Below are 24,296 nucleotides of genomic sequence, written 5' to 3'. Positions count from 1 at the left end.
AACCCTTTAATTATTTTGCAAGCAACTGTTAGTGAAAATTATTTTCAATAAAGTTAAATCCCAACATATAGTCTACATTAGACTATGTAAATAAACCAATATAAGGCTAGGTAGCCTACTAAATAAAACAATTAAAGAAGTAAAATTAGGAAGAATGACCGAGACATTTTAAATACATTTTTACTGATGTGTTTGAAGTTCTTCATAATAAAGTCACAGTTTAAGTCGAGTTTCTTTCTTTCTTTCTTTCTTTCTTTCTTTCTTTCTTTCTTTTTTTTTCTTTCTTTATAAATTCCAATTCAGCAACAGGTTTTCTGTTCTTTTTAATGACATTTTTGAGGTCTAAAATGGTATTTAATTCAACATTTTATTGTTTTATTTGTTTAGTTTTCTGGCAAAATGTGAAATGTCTTAAAGCAACACTATATAACTTTTTTTTTTACATCTTCATTTCATTTTAACATCTTCGTTTCTGATGTCGCAATACATCATACTTTCATAAAATCATGCACCATGCTCTACCTTGTCTGTGGAAATCGTTCATTCCAAATCCGATGCTGGATAAACAGTGGGCGTGCGTGCAACAGCTGCGGTAAGCTAAATGATTTACGACAGCGGTTCTGGACAATTCCGTTTCCAACCATAGGGGGACCGCAGAGGAAAAAATCCATAGTAAGTGCATGTTAGGAATCAGCTGTTTGTGACTTTTTGTAATGTCTTATCATCCCATGTTAGCTGCAGATTCAGGGCTAAGGACTAAAAATGAAAGAAATGCAAATATATAAAACAAAACATAGAGAACTTCCAAATAACTGAACATTTGGACGATACTAAATAACTATGAACTATTACAGTTTTTTCAGTCGCTAACAAGTGTTTGTCCAACCAGTTGTCACATTTTCAAAACTCTAAACACAATTAGCACAGCATCGGTCTTTTGTTGCCATAAAATTCACACACTTCATGTCGTTTTCACACAATATGCAGTCAGTGAACACATTTCCATAATGCTTACATTTTCTTAACAGACAAGCTATACCTCCCAACAAAATTATGGATTGTTTTTGTAGTATTTACGAATGTTAACACACAACATCCCACAATAGCAAAAACAATATTCCAAAGATACAGTATAAAAACCTCTGCTTCTGCAATGATATCAGTTAAAAAACGTACTCGGTTACTAACGTAACCTCGGTTCTCTCTAGAAGAGGGAACGAGTGCTGCGTAATATCTTATGCTATGGGGAAATCTCTTTTCCGCGAGATACTGAAGCCAAAAATTATCTTTAATTTTGGAATAATGTAAAACGCGTTGCGGCGGCATGCAGACATAGGCGAGACAGCTTGCGCACCTATTTGGCTGCCCTGCGGCAACTGCAGCAGCCTATTGAAAGGCCCCATCGTGACGCCAGCTCCAATGGGGGTGCTTCGCGCCCACTGCGTCACGTCCCGCCGAAACGGGCGTGGCCTTGGGCTATAAACAGGGGTTGAATTGGGATTTATTATGTGGGGGGGCTCTCCTTAGGGGGGTCCGGGGGTATGCCCCAACCCCCCCCCCCCCCCCCCGGGAATTCTTTTGAAAAATAAACTATTAACAGGCATTTTCTGGAGAGTTTTGTGCAAAGAAATTGAGAAATTGAGTCTTACATGATATGTGAAAAACTGCAAGGTTATGAGCATATTTGCATTGTTGTAGTATCAACAGGTATTAGGACATTTAGCATTTACATTACTGTTAATCAGCAGTGGTGGAATGTAACAAAGTGCAAATACTTCGTTTCTGTAGGCCTACTTTACTTAAGTACAATCAATAGTGCATACTTTTGACTTTCACCTAAAAGCTGTCACAAAGAACTGGCAAAAGTAATGATTATGAATATGTAAAATATAGCAAGGAGACATTTTAATTGTTTATTAATAAACAAGTGTTTTCTGTGTCAGTGCCCTGCATAGATAAAGTTGACGATGCAATCCTCGCAATCTTCGCAGTAGTGAAGAGAAATGCACATTTTATACGGATTACACAAGCAGCAGTCTGTTTTCTTTCGTTTTGAATTGTTCTGTTTAAAAGAAGACCTTCCAAGCTTTCTATAGATGTATTTATCAGGTCTGTCAGGCAAGTAGGCTCCCTTATACGCTGAGTTTCGGTTCATTTATGAGACAAGAGTCCAGTTCACTCGCCGGCGCGTCCGTGTCATGATTATCTATTGTCTATATACTATATACTTAAATCCAGGCAATTGGTTGATGAAACATTAATTAAAATTAAGATACAATTAATACAAAACGAAATTCATTTTAAAGAAAGGCTTTGTGCTTTCTGTTTGAGGTCTCAGTGAAAGTTTTAAACAGTCTTTTAGTGCCGCTTTCAGAGCGGTCCCGTAACATTGTTTTTTCCTCATAAATGCCAACATGAAAAATAAAATAAAATGAATATGTTATGTTCTGTGGAGAGCCAATCCTTCTTCATCCGATGGGTAGTATTACTTTGGTTTGCAGTGTAATTCACAGAATTACAAAAAAATATTTTGCCACCTAAAAGTTAAAGATTTTTTGTGTCACGTCCACGGCATGTGTAGCCTATTTCCCTCATATTAAATATAAAACGCTTGATTACACATTGTATTACCTTTTTATGATATAGTGACCCATACAATGTGCCAAACATATTTTCCTTACCTTGTCATTCAAAGCCAGGGCACTTTTTGTACAACCAACGTTGTGCTGAACTTGACAAAATTGATCTGATGCTGCAGAGTTTTTTTTTTTTTTTTTTTTTTCAAGGCAGTAGAAGGTTCTGGAACTTTTGTGCACTTCCACATCCCACGCAACTACGGATCTCCCAGGAACATTCATTATTGCTGCGTACATTTACCCATGTCGGAGTTCTGAGTAGTAGCCTACCTAGATGCGCATGGCATGCGCGAGCGGTGAGCGATCATGGTCGACTGACAACGAGATTAAGCAGCTGAACAAGAATACGTCCGTGTCCCGATTGTTCTCATCTCAGCTCCGCCGATACAAAATAGACATGCCATTTCAAAATCTTTCATTTATAATCAGAAATATGTTTTCAAAAGCATCACTTTCATCAAATTTTATATGACATAATTTCCAGTAGGCAACTGACTGCAAACGAGCAGGCTTATGTGCCGGGGCTGAGCCCGGCCCAATTTAACCACTGGCTATAAATATAGCTTCGTCAGGCTGGTTTAGCTGGTTTTTCATCGCCGGAGCGAACCAGAGCATGTAGCAGGCACAGCAAAGATATGCAGTACTCGTTCCCTCTTCTAGAGAGAACCGAGGTTACGTTAGTAACCGAGTACGTTCTCTTACGAGAGGTACTCTCGTACTGCGTAATATCTTACGCTATGGGGAACACAGTGTAAAACGCTGTGCATGCTGAGATCCAATACCAAAGACCCAAGGGCAAGTGCCCGGGGCTCATATAGTACATGATCATCAGGAACTCACAGAGAGTCCAGGAAGAGGGGCTAGAATAGCATTGTTCCTGTAATAAACAGCCTCCCATAAGGAGCAATTATGCTGATAGTGTTCCACACAGCCAGGGCGTGCAAACTCGGCCTGGTCTGATGAATATTGTGGTTCTTACACACTGCCCATAGAGCTGCGTGATCGATCAGCGAGCGTTTGCTCAAACAGTTTCAGTATCCTGGACCGAAAGCATCGGGGCAGACAATACCGATTTATTAGACCGAAAGCAGCTTAGCCTGCAAAGCGGGAACCTCAAGGTTATAAAACCTTATAAATGTAGACGGGGAGGCCCAGCCTGCCGCCATACAGATATCTTGCAAGGCAATCCCACTAGACCAAGCCCACGACGAGGCCATGCCTCTTGTGGAGTGCGCTCTAACACCTAACGGGCACTACAAGCCCTTTGAGGCGTAAGCCAGTGCTATAGCATCAACTATCCATCTGGATAGGCTCTGTTTCGACACGTCTAGTCCCTTAGAACGTCCGTTGGACCGGCTCGAATGGGGCACCTTTCATGGCCTCCAATACCGTAGAAAGGTCCCATATGGGAACTGAGGGAGGTCTGGGAGGATTTAACCTCTTAGCTCCTCTAAGGAAGCGAATGACCAGATCATTCCTTCCAAGTGACTGGCCAAGCGTTGGTTCAGTGAACGCTGCTATAGCCGCCACGTAAACTTTGAGCATGGATGGGGTTCTGCCCTTATCCAGTAGCTCTTGCAGGAAGGAGAGAACCTCCGTCACCCCACAATTTGGGGGTGATATGCCACGGTTCGTGCACCAGCTAGAGAACACAGACCACTTTGAGGAATAGAGCCGTCTCGTAGAGGGGGCCCTAGCCTGCGTAATCGTGTTTAACACTCCATCCGGGAGGTCAGTGGGTACCCGTTGATGGCTCACGCATGCAGGGACCAAAGCTCCGGGCAAGGATGCCAGATCGAGCCCTTGGCTTGAGAGAGGAGGTCCTTTCTCACTGGTATCGGCCATGGGGCAGTGCTTGTCAGCTGCATCAGAACTGGGAACCAAGCCTGGTTCTTCCAGAATAGAGCCACTAGTAGCACTGAGGATCCGTTTTCCCTGATCCGCTCTAATACCTGAGGTAGGAGCGCAACGGGGGGAAAAGCATAGAGCGGGCAGCAGGGCCAGACGTGGGCCAGCGCATCCTTGCTCTTGGAGAAAAATCTCGGACAGTGAGCATTTTCTTGAGACGCAAACAGGTCTACTTCCGCTCTGCTGAATGTTTCCCACAGCAGCTGGACTGTCTGCGGGTGTAGAGACCATTCTCTGCTGGAACATTGTTCCTGGACAGTCTTTCTGGTCCCACATTCAGGAGGCCAGGCACGTGCGCTGCTCTCAGCGAGGGCAGATTGTGCTGAGCCCAGACCAGGAGGCGTTCCGTCAGCCTGTAAAGGTTTCGGGACCTGAGACCTCCCTGGCGATTTATATTGGCCACCACTGACATGTTGTCTGAACGGACCAAGACGTGGTGTCCTGCTATCTGGGGACAAAAGCGCTTCAGCGCATTGTCGACTGCCATCATTTCCAAGCAGTTTATGTGTAGAAGCTTTTCCTGTTCTGACCACTGGCCAAAGAACGGACTGCCCTCGAGCAGCGCTCCCCACCCCGAGGTGGAGGCGTCCGTAGACACCACCTTCACACTCGAGGAAGTCCCCAGGCTTACACCTGACTGGTACCAGTCGATCGCTCTCCAGGGTTTCAGATCTGAGACGCATTTCTGATCGATCTTGAGGCGAAAAAGACCAGAGGTCCAAGCTCGGCGCGGCACTTGCGCTTTTAGCCAGAACTGCAGTGGGCGCATATGAAGCAGACCCAACTGAAGTACTGATGATGCTGAGGCCATGAGACCTAGCATCCTTTGAAACTTTCTGAGCGGGACTAAAGCGCTGCAGCGGAAGGTTTCCGTCATGTGCTGAATATCCAGTCTGCGCTGTGGTGATAGCTGAGCTGTCATAGACAGCGAGTCCAGTTCTGTGCCCAGAAAAGATATTTTCTGACTGGGAGACAGTGAACTTTTCGCCCCAATTGACTTTGAGACCCAGATTCTCGAGATGCTCGAGTATTATGGTCCTGTGTTCTATCAGCTCCGAATGAGACTGAGCTAGAACCAACCAATCGTCCAAGTAGTTCAAAACTCGCATTCCCCGAAGTTTCTGGGGAGCGAGGGCCGCGTTCATACACATCGTGAATGTACGGGGTGCTAGGGACAGGCCAAACGGTAGGACTGTGTATTGATATACCTGGCCCTCGAAGGCGAATCTCAAAAATCGCCTGTGACGTGACGCTATTTGTATCTGAAAATACGCGTCCTTCAGCTCTATTGACACAAACCAGTCCCCTTGGCGAATTTGCGAGAGGATTTTCCTGGTTGTGAGCATGCTGAACCGGCATTTTGAAAGCACTTTGTTCAGCCGTCTTAGATCTTGAATGGGTCTGAGACCCCTGTCTTTTTTCGGTACCAGAAAATATCTGCTGTACAGACCCCCTTCGCTCTGAGCTTGAGATAAAGGCTCTATGGCCTTTGCTCAACAGTTTCGCCATTTCAGCTCGAAGTAGATGTGCTACTTCCTTTTCCACCGTGGTTTCGATTCACGCCGCGCAACGGCGGGGGCGTCGAGCGAACTGTAGCGAATAGCCTCTTTCTATAATGTTCAGCACCCATTCTGATACCCCGGGAAGCTTTGCCCACGCATTTGCATGAATAGCTAGCGGTTGAATGAGATCTGGGCTCTGGCCGTGACCTAGTGGCGGCCAGGGAGCTTTGATATGCTGTAACATAGACGCTGTGCTTGCAGCGTTCGAGGCGGGGGGCGTGCTGATCACAGCGGGCAGCCTGCCTGCGCTCGACTCTCTTATGGCGGATAGCTGAGAGAGAGCGAGCGAGGAGCCCCGTGGGGCTTGTCATGTCTGTGAGTGAATGTGGGTGCAGAACAGCGGGCACATTTACTATAGTAAAAACTATGTCGGCCTGAGCTGACTGTATGTGTGTTGGTTTCGTTTTTACAGAAACCGAGAGACATGCAGTGTGTAGTGTTTGTGGGCACTGGGTCGTGGGCACATTCACTACATTTAATGCGCAATCGACATGAGTCGATTTTATGTGCGCGAGCCCTGTGGGACGGGCTGTGTCCGTGTGTAGGAACGAGCACTGGGCAGTGGGCATTTTTACTACACTCATAACACCATCGGCCGTGGCTGGAATACCAGGAAAAACACTCTTTGAGAGATTCATCTGGGTCGCCGTAAAAACGGCGTTTGTGTGCAAGCAAGCGGGCCGTGGTACCAGCTTGTTTACTGCAGAATACACGGGAACAGTCGCATGTTCTGGAACTGAACGAGCAAGAAGTTTTGGTGGAAGTCTGGCCACAGTGGGACTTGAACACTGTCGTTTTCCTAGGTGGGCTAGGAAGACTTTGAGGCCTTGGGCTTTATCTCAATCTTCGGCCGTGGCCCACGTGGGGGGCGGCGGCCGGTAGAGCGAGAGCGCCTTCTCGAGCTTCGGGCTTGTCGACGCTGTGAGGCGGTGGCGGCGGGCTGCGGCTGCGGTTGGGAGCTTCGAACAGACGGCTGTTTAGAGCGGCCTGTTGCAGAGCTAGTGCGCTTCGGCAGAAAATGCTTTATGGCCTGTGATGTTTTCTGCACCTCAGTGAATCTGTCCACGAATTCTTTGACGGACAACCCAAAGAGACCGGCAGAAGAGATGGGGGCGTCGAGGAACGCAGCGCGCTCCGAGTCCGGCATCTCAGAAAGCTTCAACCATAGATCTCTCTCAGCAACGGTGAGAGAGGCTATGTTCCGCCCTATGGCCTGTGCAGCGGACTTAGTGGCGCGGAGTGCAAGATCCGTGACGCTTCTTAAATCCGGCACGCAGATAGCTTCTGGTCTTTCCTCATCCAGCTTACGGAGAAGGTTGGCCTGGATGATCTGCAAGGTGGCCATTGTATGCAACGCCGATGCAGCCTGTCCAGCGGCGGTGTAAGCGCGACTGTGCATGGCTGAAGTCGTGCGGCAAGCTTTTGATGGCAGCGCCGTCTTAGCGCGCCGTCCAACAGAGGGTGGGCAAAGATGGGCTGCTACAGCTTCTTCCACCTGAGAAAGAGAATGGTACCCTCTACTTTTAGCACCGTCCACCACGGAGAATGCTGCTGAGGCAGACGTACGCACCCTGGCTCAGAAGGGGGCACTCCAAGACTTTGCGAGTTCTTCATGAAGCTCAGGAAGAAACGGCACGGGTCTTGAAGGCGGCGAAGCACGGTCTCCTTGCAGGAAACAACCATCCAGCCGGTTGTGTGCAGGCTCCGCGGGCGTCGACCACTCAAGGCCGAGGCTCTCCACGGCCTGTGTGAGCAGGCGCGTCAGCTCTGCTTCAATGCTTGCCCTTTTCCCGGAAGACTCGTGAGCAGAGGGGGCGAGATCCACAGAGCTCGACCAATCCTCACTGCCCGACGCCAGGATAGAGCAGCTGTCCTCCTCTACAACTGCCACTTCTTCGTCATCATCCACAACGGAAGCGGCGGCAGATGGCGGCCATTGTCTGGGAGTGATAGACTCAGGTGAAGCAGGCAGTGAAGCTGGCGGGCGAACCGGCGAGCTTGTGTTGGTTGGAGGAGGCTACGGGACCCGCTGAGCACGGCGCTTTTTAAGGCGCGGCACCGCAGCGGGCGGGGGTGCAGTCTCGTTGAAGAATGCCAGGCGAGTCCTCAGAGTCACCATGGGCAATAGCTCGCAGTGAGGGCAGCCGCCGTCAGCGAGCGTGAGAGCTGCATGATCCTCACCCAGGCTGGAAACGCAGATGACATGGCGGTCCCCGTCGCTGAGTGGGGCTCGGCATCTTGATAAAGACGCTCGGCTCTTTTTGTCACGGTTGATAATTCATTGTTTCCTCTGTGTCGCGTGTCACTGTTTGTTTACATGTCTGTGAGTTTGCGTGAGTGGGCGTTGTCCCGCTCACGTGTTTGTTCAGTGCTCCAGCTGTCGGCAATCATCTCATTCCCCTCCTCAGCTGTTTCCCATCACCATTTTCTATATATACTCACTCATCTCTCCATTCCAGTGTCCATCCGTTGCTTGCAGTCCCTCGTGTTTGTTCGTGCTGTCTTCCGGGTTTTTGTCGCCGTCTTCTGTGGATGTTTCCTGCCTGTTTCACCGCACCCGAGCACCGATCACCGAGCACTGAGCACCGAGCACCAGACCATCGAAGTCCCTGTGTGACCGAGCCTGAGCGTCTTTCCCCTGTGTCTTCCGTCAGCCCTGTGGCCAGAGAATCGTCTTCGCGACTTCAATCTGAGAAGGATCTTCCTCACTGACTTTGAGTGATTTTCACTGTATTGTGTGTTGAGTCCTAATAAACACTTGTTCACCTGCTATTGCTTCCAGTGATTTGTCATGACAGAACGGATGGACCATGAAACGGGAGCAGCGGGTGATTCATCTGCTTCATTGGAGGAATTCATTCGCGGGTGCATCGGCCGGATGGATGCACAGGATCGCAACCAGGGGGAGACGGGACGTGCTATTCAGGCTCTGGTCACACAGGTGTCCGAGCTCACCCAGCGATTCCATCAGCTGCCACCTCCCACTGCGCCAGCACCCCCGGAAGCACTTGCGGTTCCCCCCACACCAACTGTGCCTCTCTCCCAGTCTGAGCCCCGATTGCCTACTCCTGAGCTGTACTCCGGTGAGCCTAATCTTTGTCGTTCGTTTCTAACACGTTGCAGTATGCATTTCTCATTACAGCCCAGAACTTTTGAGAGAGAGGAGGCTAAGGTGGCATTCGTGCTCACGTTGCTGACTGGGAGAGCGGCGCTTTGGGGAACTGCAGTGTGGGAGAACCACGACCAGTGCTGCTCCTCGTTCCAGGCACTCGCGGCGGAGATGAGGCGTGTATTCGATCGAGCCGTCGCGGGGAGGGAAGCTGCCAGGGTCTTGGCGAATCTACGCCAAGGAGATCGTTCCGTGTCGGATTATTCCATCGAGTTTAAGACCCTGGCGGCCGAGTGTCGCTGGAACGAGGAGGCGCAGTGGGACCATTTCCTGCATGGGCTGGCCGAACGTGTCCAGAGAGAGATCTACGCCCTGGACCTCCCATCCTCTCTCAACGAGCTCATGGATCTGGCCTTGAGGGTGGACGCCCGACTGTCTCGGATTGGTCAGAGGACGTCACCCAACCCGGTTCGTGGTGGGATGGAGAACCAGCGGTCCAGTGGCCTGGACGCGTTCGGTCCCCACGATCCCGAGCCCATGCAGGTGGGGCGAGCTCGGCTTTCCCGGGAGGAGAGAGAAAGGCGGAGATCCCAGGGCCTTTGTCTGTACTGTGGTGGCGCCGGACATTTTGCTCATAGTTGTCCGGTAAAAGGCCCAGCCCGATAGTAAGTATGAGGCTACTATCGGGTGGGATCTCCGCAGGAAAGACCTCATCCACTTCCACCATCCTCCCGGTAAGACTGAGATGGTCTACCCAGGATCACCACTGCAGTGCACTCATAGACTCTGGAGCCGAAGGTAACTTCATGGATCACCGGTTTGCACTACAGTTACAGATTCCCCTCCGAACACTTCACCAGAGAATCACTGTCAATGCGCTCAACGGACAAACACTACCTACTATCTCTCAAGCCACCGAAAGACTTACCCTCATCACATCAGGAAATCATGCCGAAACCATTTCATTTTACATTACGGACTCACAACTCACACCCATAGTTTTAGGACACCCCTGGCTTAGCTTGCACAACCCCCGAATCGACTGGAAAGGCAGAACCATCTCAGCTTGGAGCACTGAGTGTCATAAGTCGTGTCTAGTGTCTGCTTGTTCTGTTGTTTCTGTCCCTGTGTTTCAGGAGGAAGCCGTGGACTTATCAAACGTGCCCGAGGAGTACCGGGACCTGAGTGAAGTGTTCAGTAAGTCAAGGGCTGCTTCTCTCCCTCCGCATCGTCCCTATGACTGTGCAATAGATATTCTGCCAGGTAAGTCTCCGCCTAAGGGCAAGATCTATTCGCTCTCTGTTCCGGAGAGAGAGGCTATGGAGAAATATATTTCTGATTCTCTGGCAACCGGGTTCATCCGTCCTTCCTCTTCTCCAGCGGGGGCGGGGTTCTTTTTTGTGGGGAAGAAAGACGGATCTCTGCGACCTTGCATTGATTACCGAGGGTTGAATAACATCACGGTAAAGAATACTTATCCTTTGCCGTTGATGTCTTCAGCCTTCGAGAGGTTGCAGGGAGCCTCACTCTTCACAAAACTGGACTTGCGTAATGCTTATCATTTGGTCCGCATCAGGAAGGGGGATGAATGGAAGACTGCTTTTAACACCCCTAGGGGGCATTTTGAATATTTGGTTATGCCTTTTGGGCTTTCCAATAGTCCCGCAGTCTTCCAGGCACTAGTCAATGATGTGTTGCGAGACATGATCGATCAATTCATATATGTTTACCTGGATGACATATTGATTTTTTCTTCGTCTCTCCAGGAACACGTGCAACATGTTCGACTAGTGCTTCAAAGGTTGTTAGAGAATGGGCTTTTTGTCAAGGCGGAGAAATGCGTTTTTCATGCACAGTCGGTTCCTTTTCTGGGACACATTGTGTCGGCTGAAGGTATGCTGATGGATCCTGACAAGGTTAAGGCTGTGGTAGAGTGGCCAATCCCAGATTCCCGCAAGGCCCTGCAGCGGTTTTTGGGATTCGCCAACTTCTATCTGCGTTTTATTCGCAATTTCAGCCAACTAGCCGCACCTCTGACTGCCTTGACCTCTCCCAAAACTGCGTTCAGGTGGTCAGACGCAGCTGAGGCTGCGTTTGCCAAACTCAAGAGCCGCTTTGTTTCAGCTCCCATCTTAATTGCCCCTGATGCTTCACGTCAGTTTGTGGTAGAGGTCGATGCGTCAGAGGTGGGGGTAGGTGCAGTGCTTTCACAACGCTCTCCTTCAGACGACAGAATGCATCCCTGCGCGTTTTTGTCTCATCGATTATCTCCTGCTGAACGAAATTATGACATTGGTAACCGTGAGTTGTTGGCAGTCAAGCTAGCATTGGAGGAATGGCGTCACTGGTTGGAGGGTTCTGGGGTACCCTTTATAGTCTGGACTGACCACAAGAATTTGGAGTACATTAGAACCGCCAAAAGATTGAACTCCAGGCAGGCTCGGTGGGCACTTTTTTTCGGCCGTTTCGATTTTACTCTTTCCTATCGTCCGGGTTCCAAGAACATCAAACCCGATTCTTTGTCGCGTATTTTTGATCGTCCCGAACACGAATCTACTCCCGAGCGCATTTTTCCGGAGACCCTAATTATCTCTGCGCTCACTTGGGAGGTCGAATCGAAGGTCAAGAAGGCCTTAGAAGGGGTAACGCCTCCGATCCGGTGCCCACCTAACCGCTTATTTGTGCCGGAGGGATTACGATCAGACGTTATCCAGTGGGGTCATTGTTCCAGTCTAGCTTGCCATCCAGGGGTGAGTCGTACCATATTTCTTGTTAAGCAGCGATTCTGGTGGCCTCTTATGGCTCGTGATGTTCACAATTTTGTTTTGGCTTGCTCTAGTTGTGCCACTGGTAAGTCGTCCAATCGACCCCCAGATGGGTTACTTCAACCGCTGTCGGTGCCTTCGAGACCCTGGTCCCACATCGCTCTAGATTTTATCACCGCCCTCCCACCCTCCCAGGGTAACACGGTAGTTTTGACCGTGGTGGACCGATTCTCGAAGGCAGCCCACTTTGTTCCCTTGCCCAAATTACCTTCAGCCAAGGAGACAGCGGTGGCAGTCGTTAACCACGTCTTTCGGTTACATGGCCTCCCGACAGACGTGGTTTCTGACAGGGGACCCCAGTTTGTGTCCAGATTTTGGCGAGAGTTTTGTAGATTGCTGGGGGCGACGGTCAGTCTGTCCTCTGGGTTCCATCCCCAGAGCAATGGTCAAACTGAGAGAGCCAACCAAGATTTGGAAAGAACGTTACGATGTTTGGTCTCCAGGAATCCCTCCTCCTGGAGTCAACAACTTGCTACGGTGGAGTACGCCCACAATACGTTGCCAGTGTCATCCACGGGCCTATCTCCATTTGAGTGTAGTGTAGGGTACCAACCACCTGTTTTTCCTAGTGCTGAATCCGAAGTTGCGGTCTCCTCTGCCCACGCCTTCATCCAGAGGTGTCACCGTACTTGGACGAGGGCCCGAGAGACACTCCTCCAAGTGCGGGAGCGCACCAAGGCCAAGGCCGATCGCCACCGGTCAAGGCCTCCCGTATACGTCGTCGGTTCCAAAGTGTGGCTTTCTACCAAGAACATTCCTCTCCGTTCCGTGTCGAATAAGCTAGCTCCTAAATTCATTGGCCCGTTTTCTGTCACCAAGATTGTTAGTCCGGTGGCAGTCCGCCTCAATCTTCCTCCGGCGTACAGGAGAATTCATCCCGTCTTCCACGTTTCTAAAGTTAAGCCTGTGTTTTTTTCACGTATTAATCCGCCTGTCCCGGTTCCCCCACCGCCGCGACTCGTAGACGGGGAACCATCCTATTCGGTCCGTCGCATCCTGGATTCTAGGCGGAGGGGACGTGGATTTCAGTACTTGGTGGATTGGGAAGGTTACGGTCCGGAGGAGAGGAGTTGGGTTCCTGCTCGTGACATCCTGGATCACTCCCTTATCGATGATTACAATCGACAGGTAAGGAGGTCTGGGAATGCCGTGAGGCATTCCTAGGAGAGGGGGTACTGTCACGGTTGATAATTCATTGTTTCCTCTGTGTCGCGTGTCACTGTTTGTTTACATGTCTGTGAGTTTGCGTGAGTGGGCGTTGTCCCGCTCACGTGTTTGTTCAGTGCTCCAGCTGTCGGCAATCATCTCATTCCCCTCCTCAGCTGTTTCCCATCACCATTTTCTATATATACTCACTCATCTCTCCATTCCAGTGTCCATCCGTTGCTTGCAGTCCCTCGTGTTTGTTCGTGCTGTCTTCCGGGTTTTTGTCGCCGTCTTCTGTGGATGTTTCCTGCCTGTTTCACCGCACCCGAGCACCGATCACCGAGCACTGAGCACCGAGCACCAGACCATCGAAGTCCCTGTGTGACCGAGCCTGAGCGTCTTTCCCCTGTGTCTTCCGTCAGCCCTGTGGCCAGAGAATCGTCTTCGCGACTTCAATCTGAGAAGGATCTTCCTCACTGACTTTGAGTGATTTTCACTGTATTGTGTGTTGAGTCCTAATAAACACTTGTTCACCTGCTATTGCTTCCAGTGATTTGTCATGACACTTTTAGAAAAGAGTGTGTGTCGTGGCGGCGAACACACACAATGCAAGAAAAGGATATAGTGCGCCGGATAGCGCAGCAGGAACGGTGGCAGAAGGCGGAGCGGCCAGCGGCTTCAGATGCACAGCTCATCCCGCTTAAAGGCTTTCTCCTTGACGGCGCGACTTCTTCTCTCTGGATCCAGCGATGCGTAAGCTCCACTGAGGAGATAAAAAATCAGCTAAACCAGCCTGTCGAAGCTATATTTATAGCCCAAGGCCACGCCCGGTTCGGCGGGAAGTGACGCAGTGGGCGCGAAGCGCCCCCATTGGAGCTGGCGTCACGATGGGGCCTTTCGATAGGCTGCTGCAGTTGCTGCAGGGCAGCCAATAGGCGCGCGAGCTGTCTCGCCTCTGTTTGCATGCTGCTGCAACGCATTTTACATTATTCCAAAATTAAGGATAATTTTTGGCTTCAGTATCTCGCGGAAAAGAGATTTCCCCGTAGCGTAAGATACTACGCAGTACGAGAGAACCTCTCGTAAGAGAACAATATATCTCAACTGATAATATAGTTTTTCTCAATTGCTGAAACACAATTTCTGAAACCTTGCTCCTTTTTCTGAAAACATTACAGTTTTTTTCAATTGCTTACACACTAAAATTAGAACTTTCCCACAATTAGCAAAACCTTACACTCAAGGAGCAAAACACCGGCCTAGATTTGCACAACTGTAAGCACATTGTCAGCTTCACACTTTTTGCAAAACATTACACACAGTTATTTGCAAAACACTAAACACACTTGTATGCATTTGACACAGAAATTTATCATGGTGTCATTTCCTTGCAATTTCAAAGCAAAGGCTTTCAAATGAACACACTCATGAACCAATTGGTTAAACACAGGCACCAGGTGTGCACACACACTGGTGCTTAATTGTAGACACACCAATCAGGTTTAAGCACTATAAAAAGGCAACAGGTAAGTTCACCTGTCTTCAGCAAAAATGGACGGTGTCAGAGGAAGAGGGAGTTTGCGGATGAGAGGGGGAATCCAGAGAGCACCAGGAAGAGGAAGAGGGAGAGGGAGAGGGAGAGGGAGAGGAAGAGGAAGAGGAAGAGGAAGAGGAAGAGGGAGAGGGAGAGGAAGAGGAAGAGGAAGAGGAAGAGGGAGAGGGAGAGGAAGAGGAAGAGGAAGAGGAAGAGGGAGAGGGAGAGGGAGAGGAAGACCTGGAGGATGGGTAGGACATGCACAAAGAAGAAGACAACCAAATCTGTGTGATGAAATTCGTGCTACAATTGCCCCTTTGCAAAGACCCGCCCCCCTTAGTTACTGTAACTATGCCCGACAAGCTACGCTGCTCTCACACACACACCATGTTCTCACGCAGTGAAAAATACATCGCGGAGCAGAGAGGACACTGACAACACGCTGACAGACAGGACAGACCAGGTTACTTTTCGGTTACTTTTGATATTAAACATATTAAACAAAGTCTCACCTTTCAAATTTGGTCATTTTTTTTAAAAGAAATGTAAACAATACATACTGTTTTGTGGCTCTTAAATGTGTCTGACAGATCGCTGTAGAGCATCAGTTAAAGCTGCTCGTGAACCAATCATCTCTTCCTTCTAGTTCATTTAAAGCATCAAATAAACATGAATGAACATAAGAAGGATTGTTGTTTTAACCGCGGAAAGACGTCAGTAGGCCTACACTCCATTTTTCAAGTTCAAATCCTCCCATGTTAATCTGCTATCTCTCCTGACTGCTTTGTCAGACAAAATGGCGGATGGCAGATTATGATTGGTTAGATCACCTGTCAGTCAAGCTCCCTGCGAAGGGTCAATTGTGGACCATGTAATAAAACACAGACTAACACTGAGGGAGGCTGGACTGAGAGTACAGCCTAAGCAGGTACACAGTGGCATCAATAGTTCAGACATTTCGTCAAGAGCACAGGTGAGAAACTTCGCTTCAGTCAACAGAAAATCCATTGCTTACTGCATGTTCTATATCAACAGTTTTGGTATATATTCCTGTATGTTTCATTTTACAGTAAGCTCTGTATTTTGTTTGGCCAACATAGGACTGAACGTCTTGAACACCAAGGAGGGAGGGGCCCCATATTCACACAGGAGCAAGAGAGAGAGATCATAAACCTCGTTTTGGCCAATAATGCAATCAGACTTCGAGAAATTCAAGCCCATATTGTCAATGATCACCTAATTTTCAATAATGTCCAACAGGTCTCTCTGTCAACAATAGCCCGTATCCTTAAAAAAAACATCAAGTTCTGATGAAACAACTGTATAAAGTGCCATTTGAAAGAAATTCAGACAGGGTGAAAGTCCTGCGGCGTGAATATGTGATGGTACGTTTTGTTCACTGACTGTAGTATTGTGTACTGCACACATAACCTTTTTACTGTACATGTAATTTTACTGTATAGCAGACCTACAGTATATTGATCTACACAATGTGATCTTTTGCTGTATTTCAGAGAGTTTTGCAAATGGATGCGGAGGAAGTCCCGCATGAGTTTATATACATTGAGGCTGGATTTAACCTGACAACAGTACGAAGAAGGGGAAGAAACATCATCGGCCACAGGGCTATTGTCAATGTACCAGTGCAACGTGGGGGTAACATTACCCTTTGTGCTGCCATTACACAGAATGGGGTCCTCCACCGCCATGCCAACTTGGGTTCTTGCAACACTGACCTCATTCTTACATTTTTAGACCGATTACACAATATTATCACAGCAGTAAACCAAAGGGACCAGATGCAATACATTGTCGTCTGGGACAATGTAGCTTTCCATCGTTCTGCTCTGGTCCAAAACTGGTTTCAACAACACCCACAATTTACAGTTCAATACCTTCCGCAATACTCCCCCTTCCTGAACCCCATCGAGGAGTCCTTCTCAACATGGCGGTGGAAGGTTTATGATCTCCGGCCCTATGTCCAGATGCCCCTCATTCAAGCTATGGAGGAAGCATGTGATCAAATTGAACCAGCATCCATACAAGGGTGGATTCGTCACTCGAAAAGATTCTTCCCACGTTGCCTTGCAAATGAAAATATAGCCTGTGATGTTGACGAGACCCTGTGGCCAGATCCAGCAAGGCGGAGAGATGTTTATTTTTTTTATTTTTTTCGGTACTGAACTGGATATGTAATATATGTTACAGTATTACTGTAAGCTTAGAGTACAATTGTACGTTCAGTAATAATATATGAAAACTGGTAAATGTTTTATGAATGTTTTGTTGAAATGTTCAGTATTGACTGACTTGAGTACATGAAAATAAATTATTATTTTCATCAGTCTGCACAATTGGTGTCATGTGGTGTTGGTGAATTTATTTTTACACTTTCTCTGTGTAAATGCTAAAAGTGTTTTAGGTTGAGCACAGGAGTGTTTAACTGATTCAAACAGAGTCAGACCATATGATGGTTGTGTTTGTTATGACAACAAAATAAGGTTTTTATAAGACATTGTAAAGTTTTGACAAAAGTGTTTCATTTTGCAAATGATCTAAGGTGTTGTGCTACTTTGGTGTAGTGTTGTGCTAATTGTGTGAAGGGGTTAGAAAAACCGGGCCCTGTTTTTAAAATTGTACTTAAGCAATTGAAAAAAACTGTAAACACAAAACCTCATCTTCAAGCACTATTCACAAGACCTCTGACTCCTCTTGCAATATGAAACTTTCACCTCAAAACAGTTTTACCGGTGTTCAAAATCAAACACTGCTCTCAAATCATAAACAAAGTGATCAAAATGATATACACTATCAAGCAGTCAGTAAACAATACACCAAAAAATAGAAAACACATTGTTCAAAACATATAGTTCTCGAAAGATATCGATGGACTGCTATTCTGTTTGTAAACTTACCCGTGACACCTTACTGTCCCATCAAAAAGTTCAGGGAGAAGTACATTTTTACAGTTTTTCTCAATTGCTAAAACACTAAAATCCATTGGCTGAACAAAGTACTCAGTTGCCTGAACTCATTTAGCTAATTGTGCAGTCTGTTCTCAAGACCTTAAACCATTTCACAACAAATTTCCTATGTTTCCGTCATTGTCTTTTGATGAACAAAAACATGTTCTATCATAGTAGCTCAAAATTAATCAGAAATTACTACTCTGCTTTGCTCTTTGTAATTTTTTGTGTGTTCTTCCTCCTCCTTGTACCCCTATTTTTACAGTACTGCCTCCTGCATCTCACAAACTTGTCCTTTGTCTCTGTGATACTGTGATTCTTGTTCTTTGTTGATATGAATCTGCAACCAGTCAAAATCTATTGAGCAGTCCGTACTGTTAACAAATGGAAAGCACAATGTTCAGGGAAATACAATGTGTTCACTGTACAGTATACAGCCTACAATGCAATGTACTACAGAATACGATACTAAAAGGGACAAAAATCAAAGGAGTAAACATGTGATCAGTGTGCTTCTTCTTGTCTTTGGGCATCATTTGAAACAGGTTAAATCAATTTTGAGTGGTTGTGTTCAATCAATGACATGTGTTCTCTATTTGTATTTACAGTTTTTCTCGATTGCTTAAACACTATAACCAGGCTTTTGAACTAAAATTTCAAAACCATAACGCCATTTATCAAAAAGCACACTCATTTCACTAAACCCTATTCCCTGTTTTGACACATGAGTCAGATTTGTTGAACTGTCACTGCAAAACTCTACACACAAATCCCTTAATTTCTCATTGCTTAGACCATGTTGTCATTTAGAAAGCACTAGCATTCAAAATTGTTCACTCAAGTCAGCACAGCTTCAGCTCAGTTAGCACACAATTACCCAAGTGGAAACATTAAGAGTCAAAATTTAACACACATCAATCAGAACCTTCAATAGATATATAAAAGGGCCCAAATCAGTTTATTGCGTTTTGGAACAATGGATCCAGAAAGACATGAAGGAAGAGGGATAAGAATGAGGAGGAGGAAGGGCAAGGACAAGAAGACAAGCAGTCTCAGATGAAATTCAAGCCACTCTAGTTGCCCATGTCTTTGTCAATGTTATGACTATGAGGGAGGCTCGGCTACGAGTAAGGCCAAATTTGAGTCGCTTTACCGTTGCCTCGAGAACCTTCAGGGAGGTGTGGTGGCAAACAAAATTCTATCACTGAATAAGAGACAAACATTTCCAATAGTCTTTGATGAGGTGTATTTTCTTGCAAGAAAAGGCCAGCAGTCGTACAGTCACACAGAGTGGCTGCAGAGTGTGACAGTGAAGGGAGTGCATCCTTTCTCCTTTATAGTCTTGACTCCCAGAATGTTATCTTTCTAGGCAAATGATGGAATTTCAACCATATGTGGAACATTCTTAGACGTATCCATCATATTGTATCCTTGAGTGGAGGCCCTCCTGTCACGTCCCAACACTCTTTACCATTCCAATACAATTCGAATTCCATATTAGAATATGGTTTGTGTGTGCTCTTTTACTGTCATATGTTGGTCACACACATCTTACTGTAAGTAAATATATATAAAAAAAAATTAGAGGAGAGAGCAAAAAAAAAAGAGTAAAAAAAAAGAGTAAAACAGGAAAGAAATATATTTGTGTGTGTGTATGTTTTCTGTGTATGAATAAAAATGTGCCAATGTATCCACTGGTTGTGTCTTTTGTGTTCATCATGTGAAAAGGTTTGTGATGGGGGAACCACAAGCAACATAACTTACCAGTTTTGGAAATGTTGTTTTGAATTTATTGCACCAGTGTCTTAGACTATGTTGTAGTGTGTGTGATTTTGAGGGCTTGTGTGTCCTGTCTGAGGGCAAAGTTTGGTTTTTCAGCAAGAGTGAATGGTTTTGAGTGTAGAGCTTCATTTTGACCTGAAAATAGGATGTTTGGAGAATTGGGTGAGACGTTATGGATTTGTGTTTATAGTTTTGAGAATACGAGGCATAGTTTCAAGAAATGTGTTTAAGCAATCGAGAAAAACTGTAATTGTTGCCTAGTGTTTACCAGTATGGATGACATGTACATTAGACTGCAGAATACGTTTTGAGAATTAGAAATTGTTTAGAGCAGAGGTTCTCAACTCCAGTCCTCGGGACCCGCTGCTCTGCAGATTTTGTATGTCTCCCTTATTTACAGTTTTTGCCCGTTGCTTGAACACTATAGACCCATTCTTAGACTAAAGTAACACAACTTGAAGCTTTTGTTACCATACCTCAAACACATGTACCCATACCTTAAACAAATGCACCTCTTTGCACTCTAGTTGCAATTCTGCAACACACTTACTCCTTTATGCAACACACTTGGTCCTGAATACTACACTCTATTTCATACATAAGACACTTCGTTCAAAAATGAAATCTCAGGGTGCCATTTGGAAAACACATGTATCCAAAATACAAAACACATCGGGTAATTGCAACCACTCAAATACACACATGAAGACACTTACTTGCAAAACTGAACACCAATCAGCCAGCTACAAAAAGCCCTCAGTTTAGCCATTTCAAGAACTTTTCAAGCATGGATGGAGGGAGAGCAAGAGGAGGAGGAGGAGGAGGAGGAGGAGAAGGAGGAGGGAGGATGGAGGAGGGAAGAGGGAGGAGGGAGGAGAAGGAGGAGGAGGAGGAGGAGGAAGAGGAGGAGGAAGCGGAGGGGAAGGAGGAGGAGGGAGAGGAGGAGGAAGAGGAGGAGGAAGAGGAAGAGAAGGAGGAAGAGGAGGAGGAAGAGGAGGAGGAGGAGGAGGAGGAAGAGGAGGAGGACAAGTTCAAGGTCGAAGAGGCCATGCACGGACCCCTATTTCTGATGATATAAGAGCAACTTTGGTGGACCATGTCATCAACCATGGCCTGACTATGAGGGAAGCTGGGCAGAGAGTCCACCCACATCTAAGCCGCTTCACAGTGGCATCTGTAATAAGAACATTCCGACTAGAAAACAGGTATGTCTTCACCTCTCTACCTTCTACTCTACTCAGATGGTATTTACAGCAGTATATCACATTACAACATCACGTGCACAGGGTTTTGCAGGGTGCTAATGCTCCTTTTGCAGCCAAAGTGGTAGTTTTTGTGAAACATACCATGATTCAGGGCCGTCGGACTCGGGGTAAAACCAGTACTGATTACCAGGGCCCCAAGGGGAGAGAGGGCCCTTGAAAAGTCTGGAATATATTTTATTTGGAACATGGGGGCCCATCAGGACTACCTATACATAGGGCCCGGGAACTACAACCACATGCCCGCATGCCTCTTCTGCAGGCAATGGAACAGGCCTGCGGCGACATTCAGGTGACAGCAATCCATGGATGGTTTCGACATGCAAGGGGATATTTTCCCCGGTGCCTAGCGGGAGAAGACATTGCTTGCGATATCGATGAGGTCCTGTGGCCAGACCCCAACAGACGGCGGGATCCATGAGCCCACGTATGCACAATTGCCATGATTTTCTGTGTTTACAGTATAGTGTTTTTTCTATTATTATTATTTTTTATTTTTTTTTTTGCTTTATCTGAATTCATGTTACTGCAATGTACAATATTGAGTAGGCCTATTTGCTTTTTTGGTTGTTTGAAAATGTGTCTCCTGAAAATATGCCTTCTGAATAAACAGTGAAAATCAAAGACTGCAGTGTTTTATATAAAGTAGACTAGTGTGTTCCCCCTGATCTGAAAGTGTTTGCATATGATGCAAGTATGTGTCATTTTGTCATAAGAGTTACATTTTGAAAAAGGAATGTTAGGTTTTGATAGCAGAGTTTCAATTTGACACAGATGTGAATGGTATATTTCCCAGTGTTGTGTCATGTTTACTTGTGTGTAGAGTTTTGGCACAATGAGCAAAGTTTTGCAAAATGTGTTCAAGCAACGGGCAAAAACTGTAACACACCTGAACCAGATCATCAGCTCGTCAGGAGAGACTCCATGAACTGAACTGAGTGTGTCAGATAAGAGAGAAATAAAAAATGTGCAGAGCAACGGGTCCCGAGGACTGGAGTTGAGAACCACTGGTTTAGAGTTTTGCTGAAAAGTCTAAGTGAGATCTGCAAATTGTGTTTTACCATGTGAAATGGTTTAAGGTATTGACAACAGACTGCAAAATTAGCAAAATGAGTTCAGGAAACTGAGAACTTTGTTCAGCCAATGGGTTTTAGTGTTTTAGCAATTGAGAAAATTTGTAAACAAACAATTGAATAATTGACACACAGCTTTTTTATGTTGGGTAAATTGAGCCAACCACAGTTGATTCCAGTCTGGCTTAGACTCAGTGGCAGGGGTTTTTTTTTTTTCTATTACATTGACACTTATACAGTAAAAGGAGGACTTTGAGGAGTGATGTTTTTGGAAACAGAAACAGAAAAATACAAACACTGTAATGTCTGGATGAGGAAGAGTAAGAGCAAGGGGCCCATGGAGAAGAGCAGGCCCAGTGAGAGATGCAGTGAGAGATGCAGTGAGAGATGCAGTGAGAGATGCAGTGAGAGATGCAGGAGCAGTGAGAGGAGCAGGTGCAGTGAGAGGTGCAGGTGCAGTGAGAGGTGCAGTAAGAGGTGCAGTAAGAGGTGCAGGTGCAGTGAGAGGAGCAGGGCCAGGGTGAAGAGCAGGCCTAAGGAGAGGACAAGGTAATGCGTGGTGGTGGCATTCCAAGGGCTGCAAGAACAGTAGTCAGTGATGAAATTCGTGCCACTATCGTTGTCAACCACTATCGTAATCTTTCACTAAGAGTGCAGCCCAATTTGAGGTGGTCAACGGTTGCCTCCATTATACGCATCTTTCAACAAACCAACAGGTAGGTATTGCATTTTACATGGATTGGATTGTTTCTATTCTCACTTGACATGTCAATAAGGTCATACAGTAATGCATATGTTTTGCAACGTCTTCCACCCTCTAGGGGAAGAGGAAAGCTCCTCAATAATGATCAAGTGCTTGCCATTGTAGAAATGGTTGTTGCAAATAATGCAATAAAACTGCATGAAATTCAAACTAGAATTATGGAGGACCATGAGATATTTGACAATATCGATAGCATCAGCCTCACAACCATTACGCGGACATTGTCCAAACACAGAGTGCGGATGAAGCAGCTCTACACTGTTCCCTTTGAGAGGAACAGTGAGAGAGTCAAGGAGCTACAGAACAACGACAATAAGTCCAGGTATAGTGTATATCCAATTCAATGTCCAAATGCAGGATTACTCCTTCACAGATGTCAGGTTGGACCCTATAATACCGAGCGCCTCCTTGCCTTTCTCAATGATCTCCACCAGCGCCTGGTTCCAGAGCGGGATCAGGAGGGTGAAAACATGAGGACCTTTGTAATTACCTGGGACAATGTGGCTTTCCATCATTCGCAAGCAATAACAACATGGTTTGAAGTCCACCCAAGACTGGTAAGTCTCTTCCTTCCACCCTATTCAACTTTCCTCAACACCATAGAGGAGTTCTTTTCTGCATGGAGGTAGAAGGTTTATGACCATCAGCCATATGACCAGATGTCCCTCCTTGAAGCCATGGATGCTGGCTGCAGGGACATCACAGTTCATGATTGCCAAGGGTGCAGGGGCGGACTTTACCATTAGGCAAAGGTCGGCAATTGCCTTGGGCCCCAAGCTACCTAGGGACCCCCAAAATGCCCCATTAACTTAGGCTATGCTTAAGTTTTTCGCAAATTACGTATTTCTAAATCTCCATTTGCGAAAAATGGCATCAAATCATTAGTCACAGAAAGGAGGGGGCCCCCCCACCTCACTACATTGGACTTTTCCATTATCTCACGCATCTGCGAAAGTGACAAGGCTGTAAAACTGACAGAGAAAAAAGAAGTGATTGACAGAGTGTAGCCTACAGAGTAGTAGAGTAAAAATGAAGCGAAGCTACCCAAGCGGTGCTGAAAAAAGGAGGAAAAACTGCCGAATAAGGTTACAGACTTTTTTGTGATGCCCGCTGACAATGACAACAACGCTAACGATACAGGAAATACACAAACAGAGCAAGATGAGTCTAAACGTGAAAATGAAAAGTTTTGAAGTTACCCAAGCGTCTCAAATAAAAGAAAAAAAAGACTCAGATACTGTAAGTATTTGGGAAAGCTGCCAAAGATTACAAACTTTTATATGGCTAGGAACAACAAACGTCCAACGCACAGAAAAATCGTGAAGCAAAGAGGACATGGAGACTGACAGACAAAACAGAGCAGGTTAAATTACTTATGATATGAAAAATCTCAGCTCTCAGATTCTATTACGAAATTCAAACAATAAATACCGTTTGGAGCTTGTAATGTTATGTGACCGATCCCAAGGCACGTGAACTGATCATCTTCGGTAATAACTTATATTCCTTATTCATAATATCGACCAATCAGTGTTTTTCAACCGCGGAAAGATAAAACAGCTGGAGAACAATCGTCACATAATATTAAGCATAACGTTACCTCAGGAAAGCCATTTAATGAATATAGGCTAGGCCTATAGCATGTTAGTTGACTAGAAAAATAAGAGATAGAGTATTTAGCTAAATATGTGTAGGCTACTATATTATTTATTTAGTATATTGTTTACTTA

Source organism: Scardinius erythrophthalmus (assembly GCF_964197995.2).
Source record: "Scardinius erythrophthalmus genome assembly, chromosome: 12".
Lineage (NCBI taxonomy): Eukaryota > Metazoa > Chordata > Actinopteri > Cypriniformes > Leuciscidae > Scardinius > Scardinius erythrophthalmus.
This window is presented reverse-complemented; position numbering follows the sequence as displayed.